We start from the raw sequence: 18061 nt of genomic DNA, 5'->3' as shown, positions 1-18061 counted from the left end.
GTGATAGTTATGTTATTTTTTAGTAAACTAGTTAGTGGACACAGTACTTATTGTAATGATATTTATATCTATATATTATTGTGCATCTAGTTTATGTTAAGTTACGGCAATTAAAAAAATAAGCATTCATTCAACAAATATATATTGAGTCACTACTATGGCTCCAGCACTGTTCTAGGGGCTTAGGATACACCGGTGAATGAAACCAATGAAGTCCTTCCCTGCTTACCTGCCAGCTGGAGGGCAGTGGCGTATCATCACAAACGATAAACAATAAACGTAACAGCAAGCAAGCCATATAACATGTTAAAATGTGGTAAGTGCTATAAAAAAAAAAAAAAGAAAGAAAGAAAATATTGAGCCAGGTAAATGAGAATGGTAGGGTGCGATGGGCAGTTTTACCAAGAAAGCATCTGGGAGGCGAGTAACCTAGGTAAAAAGTTAGAGCCAAGCAAAGGCTCTACGACCGAAAGACATCTTGTAGTATAAAGAACAGCTAGGAAGCTTGTGTGGTTGAGGTCAAGTAAGCAAAGAGTTCCCCTCTTTGCTCCAACTAGAACATGTGCTCAGGGCGGTACTGGATGGAGGGGGAGAAGAAGGGGGAGGAGGAGGAGAAGTGGGACTACAGATTATGTATGGATTTTGAGCAAAAGAATGATATATAAATTTCCCATTGCTGCTGCAACAAAGTACCACAAACAGTGGTTCTAAGAAATTTGGATTTATTATCTTATAGTTCTAGAGGTCAGATGTTCAAAATCAGTCTCTCTGGAGGCTGCAGGGGAGAATCTGCTTTCTTGCCTTTTCCACCTTCTCGAGTCAGTCCTCATGCCTTATCTCAGGGTTACTTCCTCCATCTTTTTTTATTTTGTTTTTCTTTTTTCTTTTTTCTTTTTCTTTCTTTTTTTTTTTTTTTTTTTTTTTTTTTTTTTTTTTTTTTTTTTTTTTGAGACAGAGTTTCGCTCTTGTTGCCCAGGCTGGAGTGTAATGGCGCAATCTTGGCTCACTGCAACCTCCGCCTCCCGGGTTCAAGCAATTCTCCTGCCTCAGCCTCCTGAGTAGCTGGGATTACAGGTGCTTGCCACTATGCCTAGCTAATTTTTGATATTTTTAGTAGAGATGGGATTTCACCATGTTGGCCATGCTGGTCTCGCACTCCTGACCTCAGGTGATCCACCCACCTCGGCCTCCCAAAGTGCAGAGATTACAGGTGTGAACCACCATGCCCGGTCCCCTTCTTCCATCTTTAAAACCAGCTATGTTGTATCTTCAAGCCTCTCTCTGCTTTCGTCATGAATTTGTCCTCTCTCTCAGCATCTGTCTACTGCTTGCCTCTTATATGGGCCCTTGTGGGTCTACTTAGATACACTCCCCATCTGCGAAGTCCCTTTTGCCATATAAGCAACATATTCACAGGTTCCAAGGATTAGGATGTGGATATCTGGGAGACAGGGACATGTTTCAACCTACTGCAAGGAACGTAATTGAATTTTTTCTTTTCTTTTCTTTTTTTCTTTTCTTTTTTTTTTTTTTTTGAGATGGGGTCTTGCTGTGTTGCCCAGGTTGGTCTTGAACTCCTTGGCTCAAGCAATCTTCCCACCTTCACCTCCCAGGTAGCTGGGATTACAGGCATGAGTCACCACACCCAACTGAATATTTTTCTCAAAGGGATTTTGCAAGGGTGGAAGTAAGAAAAGCAATTAGGGAGCTATTTCAATCATCCAAGTGAGAGTTTATGGTGGCTCCCATCAAACCCATAGCAGTGGGGGTAGTTAGAGGTGGTAGGACACTGGATATATTTCTGATACAGTGTGAACATTATCTCATAATAGGTAGGGTGTGGGATTTGAAAGAAAGAGAAAAATTAAGAACAAATCCAAAGTTTTTCACTTGAGCAACCAGAAAGCTCAAAATCCCATCAATTTAGATGGGGATGAACAGGGACAGCACATTTTTAGGGGGAAGTTTAGGAGTTCTGTTTTGTACATTGAGGGAGATTGCAAAAAATGACCACAATTTTTTTTCTCATCCCTCTATGCAGGCCTCTTTGCAATGTGGTTTTACTGCTCATGCCATGAAGAGGTGACGGCTATTTCTCCATCTCTTGAATCTGGAAGACTCTTGTGACTTGCTTTGACCAAGAGAATGTGGCAGAGGTGACACTAGGTGACTTTCAAGCCTAAGCCTCAATAGCATCTACTCCCACTACCTTGGAAAGCTTCCCTGATACTCCATCCTGATCTAGAGGATGCGAGACCAAATGGAGCGGAGATGAGTTGTTCCAGTGAGACCCTACGGATCAGCCAGGCAACAGCCAGCAGCAACCACTAGATCTGGGAATGAGCCATCCTAGACCATCCAGCCCCAGGTGAGTTTCCAGTGAAATCACACTGTTCATCTACCTTCGCAACTTCTTTTTTCCTCATTCAGTATTATGTTTTTAAGATGTATCTGTAAATAAAGAGATCCACTTCAGTAATTTTTAACTACCCAGTAGAATCCCATTATGTTGCATATTCATTCCCCTACAAAAGGGATGGCCATCCTTGCATATGTGCACATTTATAAGTTTCTTAAGATACATACCAAGAAATGGAAGTGCTGAGTCCGAGAGGATGCTCATTATTCAACTGTATTAGGTGTTGCCAAATTCTTCTCCAAAGTGGTTCTTTCAGTTCACCCACCCACCAGCAAAGGATGAAAGTTCCTTTTTCCATACATCTTCCCTAACACTTTGTGTAATTAGACTTTCATTTTCCCAATCTTACAGGAATAAAATCGTTCTCACTGTTATTCTAATTTTCTTATTCCAGATTGTTGTGAGGTTGACAATAATTTTATAAATGTATTAGCCATTAGGGATTCCTCTTCATGTCATGCCTCTTCATGTCATTTGTCTATTTTTCTATTAGATTTTTTTGCTTTGCCTTTTCTATTTTTAGTCATTCTCTGTGGATCCTAGGAATATGGATTACAAATTTCTTCTCCTGATCAGTGGATTTTCTTTCTTTGCACTTTATTTATGATGTCCTTTGTTGAAGACATTTAAATTTTAATATAGCCTAATTTATTCTTTTTGCCATTATAGTCAAATCTTTTTTCTTTTTGCATGCACAAAATTTACTAAAGGCATTTTGTTTTTTGTTTATAGTCGAATCTTTTCTGTTTTGATCTACCTGAAGTTAAAGATTTTCTCTATTTTCTCCTACATGGTTTAGAGTTTGCTTTTCACATTTAAGTATTTAATCCATTTATAGTTTCCTTTTGTGTAGGATATAAGGATCTGGTTTTATAGATCCACTTACAACCAATGTTTCAACACTATTATTGACTAATTCATCCTTTTCCATTCATTTCGATGTCTTGTCTGTCATATTTCAAGTGTCCACTTATGAGTAAGTGGACAAATGACCTGTGCTTAGGTCATTTGTCCTAGAAACTGTGTGTCAATATCAAAACTGTTCCAATAACCATAGCTTTACAGCAAGTCTTGATACTTGATAGAGCAAGTTCTCCTCCATTTCCTCCCTCTTGTTTATTTTTAGTCTTTTATTCTTCAATAGGATTTATAATCAGCTTGTCAAGTTTGAAACCTGTACTAGTTTCCTAGAATGGCTGCAACAAAGCGTCGCAAACTGGGTGGCTTAAAAACTACAGAAATTTGGCTAGACAAGGCAGTTGAGGAGGAGGGGGTGCTTGAGGCGGGGCTGGCCCAGTGTGCACTCCTCACCTCGGGGACGTTATGGCTCGTGGAACAGCTGCTTTTGGAAGACTATTGCCCGGAAGAAAAGATGTTTGATTTTCATAAGCCAAAGATGTACCAGCATATAGGGGGCTGCTGTATCTGCAAAGCTAAGTCCTCCAGTTCTTGATTCACTGACAGTAAATGCTATGAAAAGGACTTCCAGAGCCATTTTGGATTACAAGACTTGTTCAGGAGACATCTGCAATGCCTGTGCCCTGCTTGTAAAATGATGGAAGAAGGTGCCAGCAGGATTAAAAAAAAAAACTAGAGTCATGTGGTAGTTACAAGGCCTGGACCCAGTATAAAGAGTGCATTGAAACCAAAGAAAGTGAAAACTCTATCTGGGAACAGGATAAAAAGCATCCAGATCAGTAAACTGCAGAAGAAATTTGAACGTCATAATTCTGATGCTCACAATACCACCTCAAATGCGTCCCAGCTCAATCTCCTTGTAACAGTAACCAGTTAGATGACAGCTCAGATAGAGAGGTGGTTTCTGGTTCTGACAGAATGCCAATTTTTTTCCTTTTTAGAGCTCACATACTGGAAAAGACAGAAGAGACGTTGTGAGGTCATCTATAAAGACTGTTTTGGGGAAGCCCTCATCTACACACATCTCTTCAAGCCTTGCTGCAGTCAAAAGAAAGAAGCTGGGCCAGGCACTGTGTCTCATGCCCGTAATTCCAGCACTTTGAGTGGCCAAGGTGGGCAGATTGCCTAAGGTCAGGAGTTCGAGACCAGCCTGATCAACATGGTGAAACTCCGTCTCTTCTAAAAATACAAAAATTAGCCGGGCGTAGTGGTGCACCTGTAATCCCAGCTACTCAGGAGGCTGAGGCAGGAGAATCACTTGAACCCGGGAGGCGGAGGTTGCAGTGAGCTGAGATTATGCCACCTCACTCACTCCAGCCTGGGTGACAGAGTGAGACCCTGTCTCCAAAAAAAAGGAAAAAAGAAAAAAGCATCTGCTGAGAAGCCAGAAGCCAGAAGAGCAGGGGCCAGGGCCTCTGCCCATCCCCACTCAGGAGTGGAGACTGAGGTTTTCATGTAAAAGGGGAACAAAAAAAAATCTAAATTTTGAAAAGACCACAAAGCAACAAACTGACCCTCCTATTTTTAACTTGGATACCTGCTATTCCGCCAAAAGACAATGTCTAGAATAGTTTTCAATGGGTTGATTTTCCCTCAGTCCCACCAACTTTGAAGCCAGTGTCTAGCTCACTAAAAAAAGAGTTGTATATAATATTTAAGACGCTGACTATTTCATAGGAAAGCTGAATGCTGCTGTAAAGTACTCTTTAACTCTTTTTTTTTTAATCCCCTTCTAATGAATGAAACTAGGGGAGTTTCAGGGGACAAAGATGGAATTTGTTTATGATAAACTGTAGTTTTTAATCTTTCTGTATTGAGAACCAGTGGTTGGGGCATTTTTTAAGATGGCTGCCTACACTTGTTTTCCCTTATGATAATAAATTTGTCATAACTCAGTAACATGGACTTGCCCCTAGAGGTAGCTGTTTATAATTTTGAAATATTAAGGTCCTGCCTAGGTTCTGATGATTCAACCTGTACTACTGATTATCAAGCAGGACAGACTGAGCTTTCTGTTGCAAATACCTTGAAGGAGAAAGTAATTTCTCAATATATAGACAGGTAACTTGATGCTATACGTTGCATCCTGTGCTATCTCCCTTCATATTAACATTTGATAAAGATTTTAGTGTACGTGAAACTTCTAAAGCAGAATCAAAGCTTCTCTTGGGGAAATGGCAAGACAGGTGAGACCCTGCAGGAATAGGGCCAAAGCATTACGACATGGTAGAGAACACACCCCATTAAAAATGTTAAACTATCCGAAAAATACAATATGCAAGTCTTCAGGATGGCACAAAACAAAGGTTAATGCTACCTGGGGCACATTTCTTAGAGGGCTTGCTGAGTTTGTAAATAATCGACTTTTGCTTGTGTTACATGACTTTGATGACTTCATTGAAAGTCTGCACAATTCAGTTTCAGCTCTGGATTACTTCAGCTGACCTTTGTGAAGGCTTTTATCTGTGTAGAGTGAGTGTTTGACTTGTTCCAGACTATTAGGTTTTTATTTTCTTTCACTCTGTATTAAAAGCAAATTTTACTAAAAGAAAAGAGGTTTGTGTTCATGTTAAGTGGGTTGGTTTTGGTTTGGCTCCTTTTATTCAGGCTTTCTGAACATTGAGATAACCTGAACTTAGAGCTCTTCAATCCTAAAAGCCTCAGGAAAAGCCTCTCACTCGAACCCAAACCAAAGCACTCTTACTGCCTCTTTTCTGAATGTTCAGGAAAAAGTATCACCAGTTCAGTCTTTTCATAATGAGGGAGAAGCACTTGCCTGCCTTGTAGTAACAAGACTCAGTGCTTATTTTTTAAACTGCATTTTAAATATCGGATAGTATAACAATAAGGAGTGAGCCACCTTTTATGGGCACCCTGTAGTTTTATAGTTCTGAATCTAAACATTCTATATTTCCTTCTTTTGGGAAAAACTTACATGCTACAAGCCACCATATGCACAGACTATACAGTGAGCTGGGTCGTCTCTCCCCTAGTCTTTGAGGCAAATTACAAAAGTCCAGCCATTATCATCCTCCTGAGTTATTTTGAAATTTTTTTTGTATATGTTGGCTGCAGTATTAGGGGTAGAATATACTATACTATGGATCATCTCTACTCCTGTATTTATTTGTTTATTACTAGACCTCAGCCACGGTCTTCTTCTTCCTCTTCCACCTCTCTTCGACTGTGGGATGTATTATATGTACTATATGCAGTCGTGCACTTTGTATTAATATATTATAAATCTACAGACCTATATTGTACTTTTTATACTGTTGGCTACTTATAATCAAAACTTTTACTACGGAATTGAGTAAGTCTAGTCTTATTATAAACTTTTTTTAAAATACAGAAATTTGTTCTTTCACACTTCTGGAGGCCAGAAGTCCGAAAGGGTGTATCAGCAGGTTGGTTCCTTCTGGGGACCGGGAGCAGGGAATCTGTTCCTTGCTTCTCCCTGAGCTTCTGGTGGTTTCTAGCAGTGGTTGGCGTTCTTTGGCTTGTAACTGTATCACTCCAAACTCTGTGTCCATCCTCACACAGCCAACATCACCCAGCCTTCTTCCTAGTGTGTGTCTCTGTGTCTTCATGTGGCCTTCCTATAAAGATTAGGGCGAGATCTAATATGATCTCATCTTAACTTAATTACATCTGTGAAGACTCTATGTCCAAATAAGGTCACATTCACAGATCCTGGGAGCTAGGACTCTACCTTCTCTGTTAGGCATATGCCATACAACCCTCAATAAAACCTTTGATTGCAATTACATTGCATTTGGGTGTCAATCAAAACCACAATGGGATACCACCTTACTCCTGCGAGAATGGCCATAATAAAAAAATAATAGATGTTGGTGTGGATGTGGTGAAAAGGGAACACTTCTACACTGCTGGTGGGAATGTAAACTAGTACAATCACTATGGAAAACAGTGTGGAGATTCCTTAAAGAACTAAAAGTAGAACTGCCATTTGATCCAGTAATCCCACTCCTGGGTATCTACCCAGAGGACGAGAAGTCATTATATGAAAACATTTCATTGCACACCCATGTTTATAGCAGCACAATTCACAATCGCAAAAATGTGGAGCAAACCCAAATGCCCATCGGTCAACGAGTGGATAAAGAAACTGTGATAATGAGATCACTTGGACTCGGGAAGGGGGACATCACACACCGGGGCCTATCATGGGGAGGGGGGAGGGGGGAGGGATTGCATTGGGAGTTATACCTGATGTAAATGACGAGTTGATGGGTGCTGACGAGTTGATGGGTGCAGCACAGCAACATGGCACAAGTATACATATGTAACAAACCTGCACGTTATGCACATGTACCCTAGAACTTAAAGTATAATAATAATAATAAATAAATAAATAAAAGAAAAAAAAAAAGAAACTGTGATATATATATATAATATATATAAGAGATATATATATGATGAAATACTACTCAGCCATAAAAAGGAATGAATTAATGGTATTCACAGACACCTGGATGAGCTTGGAGACTATTATTCCAAGTGAAGTAACTCAGGAATGGAAAACCAAACATTGTATGTTCTCACTCATAAGTAGGAGCTAAGCTACGAGGATGCAAAGGCGTAAGAATGATAAAATGGACTTTGGGGACTTGGGGGGAAAGGATGGGAAGCAGGTGAGGGATAAAAGACTATAAATTGGGTTCAGTGTATACTGCTCGGGTGATACGTGGACCAAAATCTCATAAATCACCACTAAAGAACTTATGTAGCCAAATACCACCTAGTCTCAAAAACCTATGGAAATAAAAAAACAAGATAAAATAAAAAGGAAATTACATTGCATTTGGGGATTTGTTTAGGGGAGGATTGTCGTTTTTACTTAATTTACTTGCATTTAACTTATTTCCTTCCAGAATATTTTATCCTTTTCTTCATAAGATTTTTAAACATCTTTTGTTCAATTTATTCCCAGGTACCTTATTGTTTTTTGTTATGCTTCAAAATGGTATCTTTTTTCAAGTTGCATTTTTCTACTTCTGTGTTGCTGGTGTACAGAATGCTGTGTATTTGGGGGCAATTGACAAAACATTCAATAATTATTATTCTTTCTAACAGTTTGTGGGAGTCACTGGAATGTTTTGTGTATAGTCGTACTGTCTGCGTTGACAATCTTATTTTTTCCTTTCCAGTCTATATTCCCTTTACTTATACTCTTTATCTCATTAAGTTGGTAGGACCTTCAGTAAAATGATCAATAAAAGTAGCAACTGGGGATATCCTTGACTTGTTTCCAATTATACAGAAATATTTTTAGTGTTTGGCCATTCATTATGAGGTTTACTTTGACATTTTGTTTAAAATATTTTATCAAATTACTTTTTATTCATAATTGGGAAAAAACTATTTTGATTTTGTGTTTGCTTTCATCATGTATGATATCAACTTTTATACCAAAGGTTTGATCAGAATCTATAAAAATAATTGTATGTTCTTTTGTCTTTTCCATATGCTACTATGGTCAATTTCACTGGAGAATCTTTTAATGTTAAACAATTCCAACACTCCTGTGATAAATCATATTTAGTTATGTTTTTCACTCCTTTTATCTTATTTATTATATCCTTGATTACAAAGTTATGATCACATTTTTAAATATGGTGTTCCATATCAAGGAAAATAGAAATAGTCACACATAAATATTTTTATATCTGTGTCTATTTCTCCTCAGTTAGGGAGCAGAAGTATTTCTGCTTTTATCCTTGGCACCAATGTGTCAAGGATTGAACAAAAAGGCAGAGGCAGAAGGAATCTGCTGTACTTTTATCTGCATAAATATCTGCTATCAGATCCCACGAGTGAAGCCCTGAGGTGTCCTGTCGAGGTGTTAGTGGATGACAGAAGTTGTCTCCACGTGTACATAGGGGCACAGAGATAGAGGGTGTCCTCTAAGAGCTGCACTATCAGCTCACCTGGTACCAGTCACAGTTGAGGCCATACAGGATCTCCAAACACCACTTTCTTCCTGGATATCGGTGTTTAGGGTTGTTAATGTCTGAAAGGCCAAGAGTCATTGGAAATTCTACCAAGAAATAACAGGAGTTCTCTGAAGATCAGAGAAGGGCTGTGGAGTCTAATTAGAAATCCTACCACAAGGGAGACTGGCAAGTCAGCAGTGATTGGGACCTTCAGGAGGGCGTTGGTCCTTCTTGCTTCTGCCCTCTTGCTCTAAAAGACACGTATATTTCTGAAGCTCCCATGGGGAACAGGATCTCCTTGATGATGCATCCATACAACAAGAGTGGTTGCACTTCTTAGAGGTCACGCCAATATACATAACCACCAGTAATGCCTGAACATAACGCCAGAAAAAGGGTTGCCCCATGCAAGAGTTGTGGTGAGGGATTCCCCTGGCTGTCAGAAGACCAAACCTCTCCCTCTCTTTGGTTCTTGATCCACCCTAATTACACTGGACATCACACCTGTGATTATAAAGTAACTGTGGCTGCAATATTTTAAAATTACATATAAACTACCATAATTCACATATGTACAAGTTCTTGTGTACTTGTTAAAAGTTTCAGTTAGCCATAATCCTGCCTTAGATTAACTTCATGGAATATGACGCCACCCATGTAAACAGAATATTTGTTAAAAGGGAGGTAGTCAGTGTAGGGTAGGGAGGTGGCAGCTGGAAGAACACGACGGAAGACTTGGGCTCAAGGTATCAGCTCTGATTCCAACCCCAGACTAGTCACTTAACTTCTGGGACCTTCTCCGCCAATATGAAAACCATACTTGATGACTCTTTGAGCTTTTGTGTGCTAGAATTTCTTTTAATAAACCATTTTTATAATCACATCTCCTATATTACCCTGTGTTTCTTTCTTTTGTGAGTGTCTTGCTTTCATCAACAGCTTGAAACACATTGTGGGCAGAGATCCCATACACTCCTTCTTTTATATATTCCTTGTGGTCTAACCAGAGTTTATGATGTGACAGGAGCCAAATAAGGGCTTAGCAGAGTGAATGTGTGAATGAATGACTTTGAATCTCCCTGTGATGGTGAATTTCATGTATTAACTCAACTGGGCCATGGCATGTCCAGATAGGTGGTAAAACATTATTTCTGGGTGTGTCCCTGACAATGTTTATGGAAGAGATTAGCATTTGAATCAATAGACTGAGTTAAGAAGATCCACCCTTACCAATGTGTCAAGGATTGAACAAAAAGGCAGAGGCAGAAGGAATTTGCTGTGTCTTTTTGAGCTGGGACATCCATCTTCTCCTGCCCTCCAACATCAACATTGCTGGTTACGTGGACCTTCAGACTCAGACTGGAATTGACCCTATTGGCTCCCCTGACTCTAAGGCCTTTGAGCTTGAATTGGAACAATGCCACTGGTTTTCCTGGGCTGCCAGCTTATAGACGGATGGCATATCAAGAGACTTCTCAGCTTCCACAATTGCTTGAACCAGTCCTTCATATAAAGATAGATAGATAGATAGATAGATAGATAGATAGATAGATAATATATAGATAGATTTTTTTTTGAGACAGAGTCTCTCTCTGTCACCCAGGTTGGAGTGCAGTGGCATGATCTTGGCTCACTGCAACCTCCGCCTCCTGGATTCAAGCAATTCTCCTGCCTCAGCCTCCCAAGTAACTGAGACTACAGGTACACACCTCCATGTCCAGCTAATTTTTGCATTTTTAGTAGAGACGGGGTTTTGCCATGTTCACCAGGCTGGTCTCCAACTCCTGACCTCAAGTGATCCACCTGCCTTGGCCTTCCAAAGTGCTGGGATTACAGGCATAAGCCACCACAACCGGCCAATATCTATGTGTCTATAAAGATCCTATTGGTTCTGTTTCTCTGGAGAACGCTGACTAATACACTGCCTAACCTCTAGCTCATAGTAGCCAGACAAAAGTAAAATTTTTCTCCATACTCTCTATAGTCTGGGTAATACTGTATATAAGCTGGACTTTAAGAAAACCACATGAACCAAAAATCTTACAAATGTTGACAGCTGTCAACTATTCTTTGTCTTATAAATGGGGTTCATATCAATCAGGGGCTCTGCAAGAAGCACTCTCAAAATGGGTAGTGTGAGAGTTTAGTAAAGGAGCTATTTACAAAGGTGTGGGCAACCTGGCAGAGAAGGTGCCAGGGAAAGTAATATCTCAACCTTGTGTTCCTCTGGCCCCCACACTTCAAACCCTCAAGATGTACCATTATGCCAGAAAGAGTTCTCTCAGTCATAACCCTCCTCCCTCCCAAGTCCCTACTGAAAGGTCAGAAAATATATTTTTGAAAGATCAGAACAATGATGGTGCTGGAAAATTTTTAAAATGAGATTGCATGGTCAGAGAAAGCGAAGCAGGAAAGTCACAAAACAAAATACCAGAAGAAAATGCAACTCCTTCCTAGAGAGTATCAGAGAAGATCCAAGCTTGGGGCAAATAGGAAGAAAAATTGTGAGCCACTGGGAGTGATTATGGGGCACGTAATGAAAGAGAATTAACTATTTTCTTGATTTCAATTGATCCAGAAAGTTCTGAAATTTGGCTCACAGGAAGCCAAATTTGTAATTATTTTCAAATTACAAATTGTAATATATTTCCCTGTGTTTCCATCAGTGACATATATTTTTCTTGCAATAACTCTACGCCCCTTTGATTGGAAAATCTAGCTCTGGAGCTCTTCCTGGAATAACTGTGCCAGTTAAGCTCTTCCCACCCCCAGCCCCACTTCCATCCCTCTGGGCATCCTGTATGCCCAAGATGTAACTGCACTCTAAAAGCAGTAGGTGGGAGAGACTAACGGAGCATCAGAGTAGCATTGAAAGGGACTCTAGTCTATACCACCTGCTGCAGCAGACATGGAGGAAAAAAGAAAGGAGGATCTCCTTCAAGGAAGAAAACACACAAATGTCCAACACACCAGAGAACAGCCTTCCTCGTTGTGCCTGCATCTCATTCACACTGTGAAGTACATCATGGTTGATCACAACTATCACCCTCAGCAAGAAGCCAGAGAGAAAACAGATGTGTGTAACTAAAGAAGAAACCCATCCCAACTAGTTATACAAACCAAACAAACGATGACATGCTGTACACACCATTACTTTCTTGTCCTATATTTCAATCTCGTTTTGGAAACTTTCCTGTTATCAGTACATAGAAAAGCTTTCTTATTTTGGGGGTGTTTTTTTTTAATTTTTACTTTTTTGTTTACATCTGAATATTATTTCATTGTATTGATATATCATAATTTATTTAAACACACTCTTACTGGTAGATAATTTAGGATGTGTTATCAAACTTTCTGATCCTTGCTAACATTATAGGTGATAAGCGGCAACCTGAGATAGTTTTATTTTGCATTATCTTTTTTTTTTTTTTTTTTTTTTTTGAGACAGAGTCTCACTCTGTTGCCCAGGCTGGAGTGCGGTGGCACAATCTTGGCTCACAGGAAGCTCTTGCCTCCTGGGTTCACGCCATTCTCCTGCCTCAGCCTCCTGAGTAACTGGGACTACAGGCGCCCGCCACCTCATCCGGCTAGTTTTTTTGTATATTTAGTAGAGATGGGGTTTCACCATGTTAACCAGGGTGGTCTCGATCTCCTGACCTTGTGATCCGCCCACCTTGGCCTCCCAAAGCGCTGGGGTTACAGGCGTGAGCCACTGCGCCCGGCCTGCATTTATCTTATGATGAGTGAAATTGAACATCTATTCGTGTGTTCAAGAACCATTTGTATATTCCTTTCTGTGTGCAGTCCACTCTGTTAATATCTTTTTTCTATTTGGTTTTGGTCTTTGAGAGAGATCATTTTTTTGTTTACATCAGTTTGATTTATACACATTTGAATATTATTTAAATGACTGACTTGTTTCCAGTAAGTAAACTAAATTAAAAATAACTTGATCACTTTGTGTCAAACACAATTGTTCATATACCCTACTCTAGCACCATGGTCTTTTATTATTGGTAGGAATTCAACTTCTGAACTCTAGGGCCAAATAGCAATGAAATTAGAACTTCTTAAAGCCCCAAATCCATTATTTCTGAACTAAAATATAATGTAACTAACTTTTTCAAAGTTATCCTCGGTTAAATAAATTAGATTACAAATTAGTCCACTGTTTCAAAATGCAGGGTTTTTTTTAGCCCCATAAATTTAGCTTCACAGAAAATACATTGTTAAAGCCAACAAATTTCATAGAGTATTACAACTTTAAAACTAGAAGCTACCTTTAAAGTTATTAATTCTATTGCATCGTTATATAGATATAACAGAAAATTTGAGCCAGTAGCCAGAGTTAATAGAACCTAACCCTCCAGATTCAGCACGGTGATCTTCCTGTGCCACTTTGTTGCTCCTTTCAATCTGCTACTTAAGAGAAATCAGAATTTTCTGTCCTTGGCAGAAAGTTTCTTTTCAAGAGATATGTGAATACGTAGCACTAAACCCTTCAAAGAAAGCCCAGGACAGCTGACCTCAAAGTTTTGCTGTGGGTGCTTCTCCTAACTGGGTCCATTGTTCTCCCAGCCTTGACCTTAAGCTCCTATAAAGGAAAAGAATTCAGCAACGCTGGGGAGACAAATACATATTTTTAAATTTCTCCCCAGTGATAGACAGGACAGAACAAGGCAGCCCAGGCAGGGGTGTGGCTAAGAAAACCTTTCAGAGTTGGACACCTCGCTGAACGCTGCCATCCAAGGTAAACACCAAGCTTAGTGAAATCTCAAGCAATTGGCTATTTGCCTTTATGTCTGATCCCATGTAAAGGAGGGGTAATATTTGATGAAAAACAAAAGATCTGAGAAAACCACATAATAATCACGTACTGAGACCAGGTACAGGAGCTTAGTTGTTTAGATCCTGAATTAATAAATGATGTGAGATACAAAACCCCAGAGGCAAGAACTCCAGCAAAAGCAGTGCAGGGGATCAGCCATGTAGCCCTTAGAGAGAGCGCTAGGCTAAGTAGGGGTACGTTGGAGGGTGAGGAACCAAGACCCAAGCTCTCTTCTTTAAGTAGAGAAGGAATAAGTTCATTCCTACATGTCATTCTGGCAGTCTCTGGAAAACAAAGCAAAACAAAACAGGTATTTCTAAAAGAATGAGAGTTAGAATAAATGCCTTGATGGGCTTGGCTGAGTTGTGCTGTGAAGGAAGGAGAGTAGCAGAACATCTCAGGTGGATCAGAAGCAAGGCTGTCTTCGCAGTAGTCCAGGAGACATCTGTCTACGTGGTGAGGACTGCCATGTGCAGATGGGCAACTTGTGCACTGCTCAAAGGCACTGTCCTAAGAAATGCAGGGACTGAAATACATCCTGCACATCACTAGTAAAACTGCACAGGAAAAGAATTCCTTTTACAAAGGCACCCACTGGACTGCATCTGCCCAGAGGGAGACACCTTTTCTAATTCAAGCAAAGGTGTTATGTAGGTTACTGGCAGCTCGGGGTCTTATTATAAACGTAGACCCCCAAGGCCTACCCCAGAACTGCTGAATCAGGATCTTCCCATTAGCAATATCCCTGGTGCCTTGTATGCCCATTACAGTTTGAGAAACACTGGCTAAAACACAGGAAAATACATTTCTTTGCAGAAGGGGAAACGGATACAGAAGACAGCACTTTGCTTAGAGAAGAGGTACAGGTTGCAATCAGGCCTCCTGAGTTCCAAGCTTCAACTTTTATTCCATGCTAATAACCTTTCATTACCCTTGGTCTATTTCGTCATCATAGCACATGGACACATGGCCTGAATCCCTCATTGCTTTTAGAGTCCTGAGGCTCCTGGAACCCTCAAGACTTGTGACATATATTTTCAAGACCCCCTAGTTCACTTGTGAATGAGGATCATTGGATTACAGCTGAACTAGGACAGTGGAGGTAACCCTGCCCCTGCTCAGAGCTCCAGTCCTTAGATTCTGGCTAAAATTCAGGTCTAGGAGTGTTAGAGAAGACTGGTGTGTGTATGTGTGTGCATGAGGGCAAGTGTGTGTGTGTCACAGAGTGCACACAGGCATGAGGAGAGGGTGGGTATGTAGAGTAGATAGAAATATCTTGCATGCAAGCCTTGCTCTTCTTCTGCTTGGCTTTTCATTTGGGGTTTTAGCATTCTTCTAAGAGCCCAAACCACAGCTTAGCTTGTCATACACTCTCGAAGAATCTGTCCCCAAATTTTCTTTGCATTCCTCATTTATGCAAACAGATTGTATGTCTAAACTTGGAGTGCCTTTCAACTTAAGTTTTTCCATGATAGTTGATATGATCTCTCTCACTCTCCCCGCTTCTCCTCTCTCAATTTAATTGTGAAACCACCTTCCTAGTCCCTGCTAGATGGTACTCAGCCTATAGGAATAGAGAGAAAGTCTGGAAGCAAAAGTATCAAGGAGAGAATTCACAGTATAAAAGCCTGGTTACAATACATCCTTTTGGAGTAGCAAGCATCACCTCACACTGTAACTAGCAGCTTATCGTGGTCAGAGAAAAGCTGCTAAGTTTTTCTCCTTAGTACTATCTATGTCTTTTACTTTGTGTGCCAGCGGTTGGTCTCTCTCTCTCCTCCTCCTCCTCCTCCTCCTCCTTCTCCTCCTCCTCCTCCTTCTCCTCCTCCTCCTCCTCTCCCTCCCTGTCTAAAGTCTCATTCTCCCTCTCCATCGCTCTCCTCACCCTCCCACCAAGGAGGACCTCTTTTATCTTCTCCAAGCTAATTATGATTTTCCAAGTTCTCCTTCATGAGTTCCAGTAAAGAGAGAAAGAAGTGGAAAAGTGGAAGGAGATGTTCACAGCATGAGAGCTTCTTCTCAAACAGGGGCTCCTTCCTCTGCCACCTTCGTGCTCAAAGCAGGCTGCCTCCTACCCCTGCGCAGCTCCCTGGGGCTAGGCTGTGCCCAAAGAGGCTGCACAGTCCTTCCAGCTAATGCAGCTCTAGTCAACTGACCTTTAGTCAGATACCATTAACTTCTGTCCCCGTTCACACTCACCCTTTCTCCTCTCCTCCCCACTTCTAGACTTTTTTCAGGTAAGTGGAAGGATGTTGAAGGAGTTTACACTGGATACTTTTTATTAAAAAAAAAAAAGGCAGAGAAACAGCCATCTCAGACTGTGGGAATAGGTCATGGGGTCAGAAATTTAAGAAAAGTCAAGGTTTTTCATTGCTATGCTGGAGGAAAAAAGCAAGGCCTGATTGAGGAAACAGGAAGGCTGTGTGGTTTTGCAACTTTCTTCCAGCCTGCTTGCACTCACAGAAAAGACAGACTTTAGATTCAGCCATTGTCCCCTCCCTCCTCTCATTCGTTGCAGGCGCTTCGCCCTGAGAGTAAGGAGTTTTATGTTGTTTTGTTTTGTTTTGTTTTCCCAGAAGGACTCTTGGTTCATTACAAATCAAATTATACAGAATGAGAAGAAGAAGTTTTTTAATACAAGGTGCTGAGACTAGCCCAAGCCACCTGTCTCAGTATTTTGGCATGTCACTTCGCCTCTCTGGATCTTAATCCCCTTTGACATAAAATTAGGATAATACCATCAATCCAATCTACCACACAGGAAGGTTAAAAGAAGCATGCCAGATAATGTATGTGAAAGAATTTTTAAAAGTATAAAGTTGCTCTAAGAGTAGAAGGTGCTATTGATAGCAAATCACTGTTTTAAGTGCTTTGTGAGAAATAAGTTTGAGTAAGAATTCTTTACCAAAGAGTTACAATACAATCAGAGGGCAAGACATACAGCAGATGACACAGTGCAGAACAGATGACAGTATCAGGTGGCCTATGGTAAGGGTCAGGATGGTGCAGGCGCAAGTCGGAGGCTAGAAACCTGCCAACTACACAAATGCAGAGTGAAGAGTGATATTGAAGGGATGGGGGCTGTTTCAGATTGCATATGACTCCCAAAAAGATATGTTAGAGACTCAACCCCCAGTACCTCAGAAGGCAACCTTATTTGGAAAATAGGGTCCTGCAGATGTAGTTAAGATAAAAACCCTACTGGATTTGGGTGGGTGTTTAATCCAATGTAATTGCTGTCCTTACCAGAAGGGGAAAGAGAGAGACAAGGAAGAGAATGCCAAGCGAAGACATACACGCTGAGAATGACATAGGATAAAAGGAAGAGAGACTTAAACTGTGCACCTGCAAACCAAGAAAGGTAACGGGTAACCAACAAATCACCAGAAGCCAGGAAAAGGCTGCAGGGATCCTCCAATGCAGGGTTTGTTGGTTTGTTTTTTGTTTTTTGCTTTGTAATGGAGTCTCACTCTGTTGCCCAGACTGGAGTGCAGTGGCATGATCTCGGCTCACTGCAACCTCAACTTCCCAGGTTCAAGCAAATCTCCTGCCTTAGCCTCCTGATTAGCTGGGACTACAGGTGCATGCCACAATGCCCAGCTAATTTTTGTATTTTTAGTAGAAGTTTTACCATGTTGTCCAGGCTGGTCTCAAACTCCTGACCTCAAGTCATCCACCCACCTTGGCCTCCCAAAGTGCTGGGATTGTAGGCGTGAGCCACAGGCCTAGACTCTCATACAGGTTTTAGAGGAGTGTGGACGGCCCTGTGGACACCTTGATTTCTGACTCCTGGCTTCCAGAATGGCAATAGAATACATTTCTGTTGTTTTTAGCCACCCAGTTTGTAATACTCTGTTACAGCAACCACAGGAAACTAACATAAAAGTTGAGCAGGGTCTTGTAAAGCTATGCCATAGTCCCATAGGCACAGCTGAGGAG

General features: G+C 40.8%; 1 pseudogene; it reads left to right on the top strand.

Moving 5' to 3' along the window:
• The first annotated feature begins 1569 nt into the window (after positions 1–1569).
• On the top strand, positions 1570–4492 carry LOC110743920 (annotated as a pseudogene).
• The last annotated feature ends 13569 nt before the right edge of the window (positions 4493–18061 follow it).

The sequence above is a fragment of the Papio anubis genome, chromosome 8, assembly GCF_008728515.1.
Source record: "Papio anubis isolate 15944 chromosome 8, Panubis1.0, whole genome shotgun sequence".
Taxonomy (NCBI): Eukaryota; Metazoa; Chordata; class Mammalia; order Primates; family Cercopithecidae; genus Papio; species Papio anubis.
Note: the sequence above shows the minus strand (reverse complement) of the source record. Positions and strands in the feature narration are given on the sequence as shown.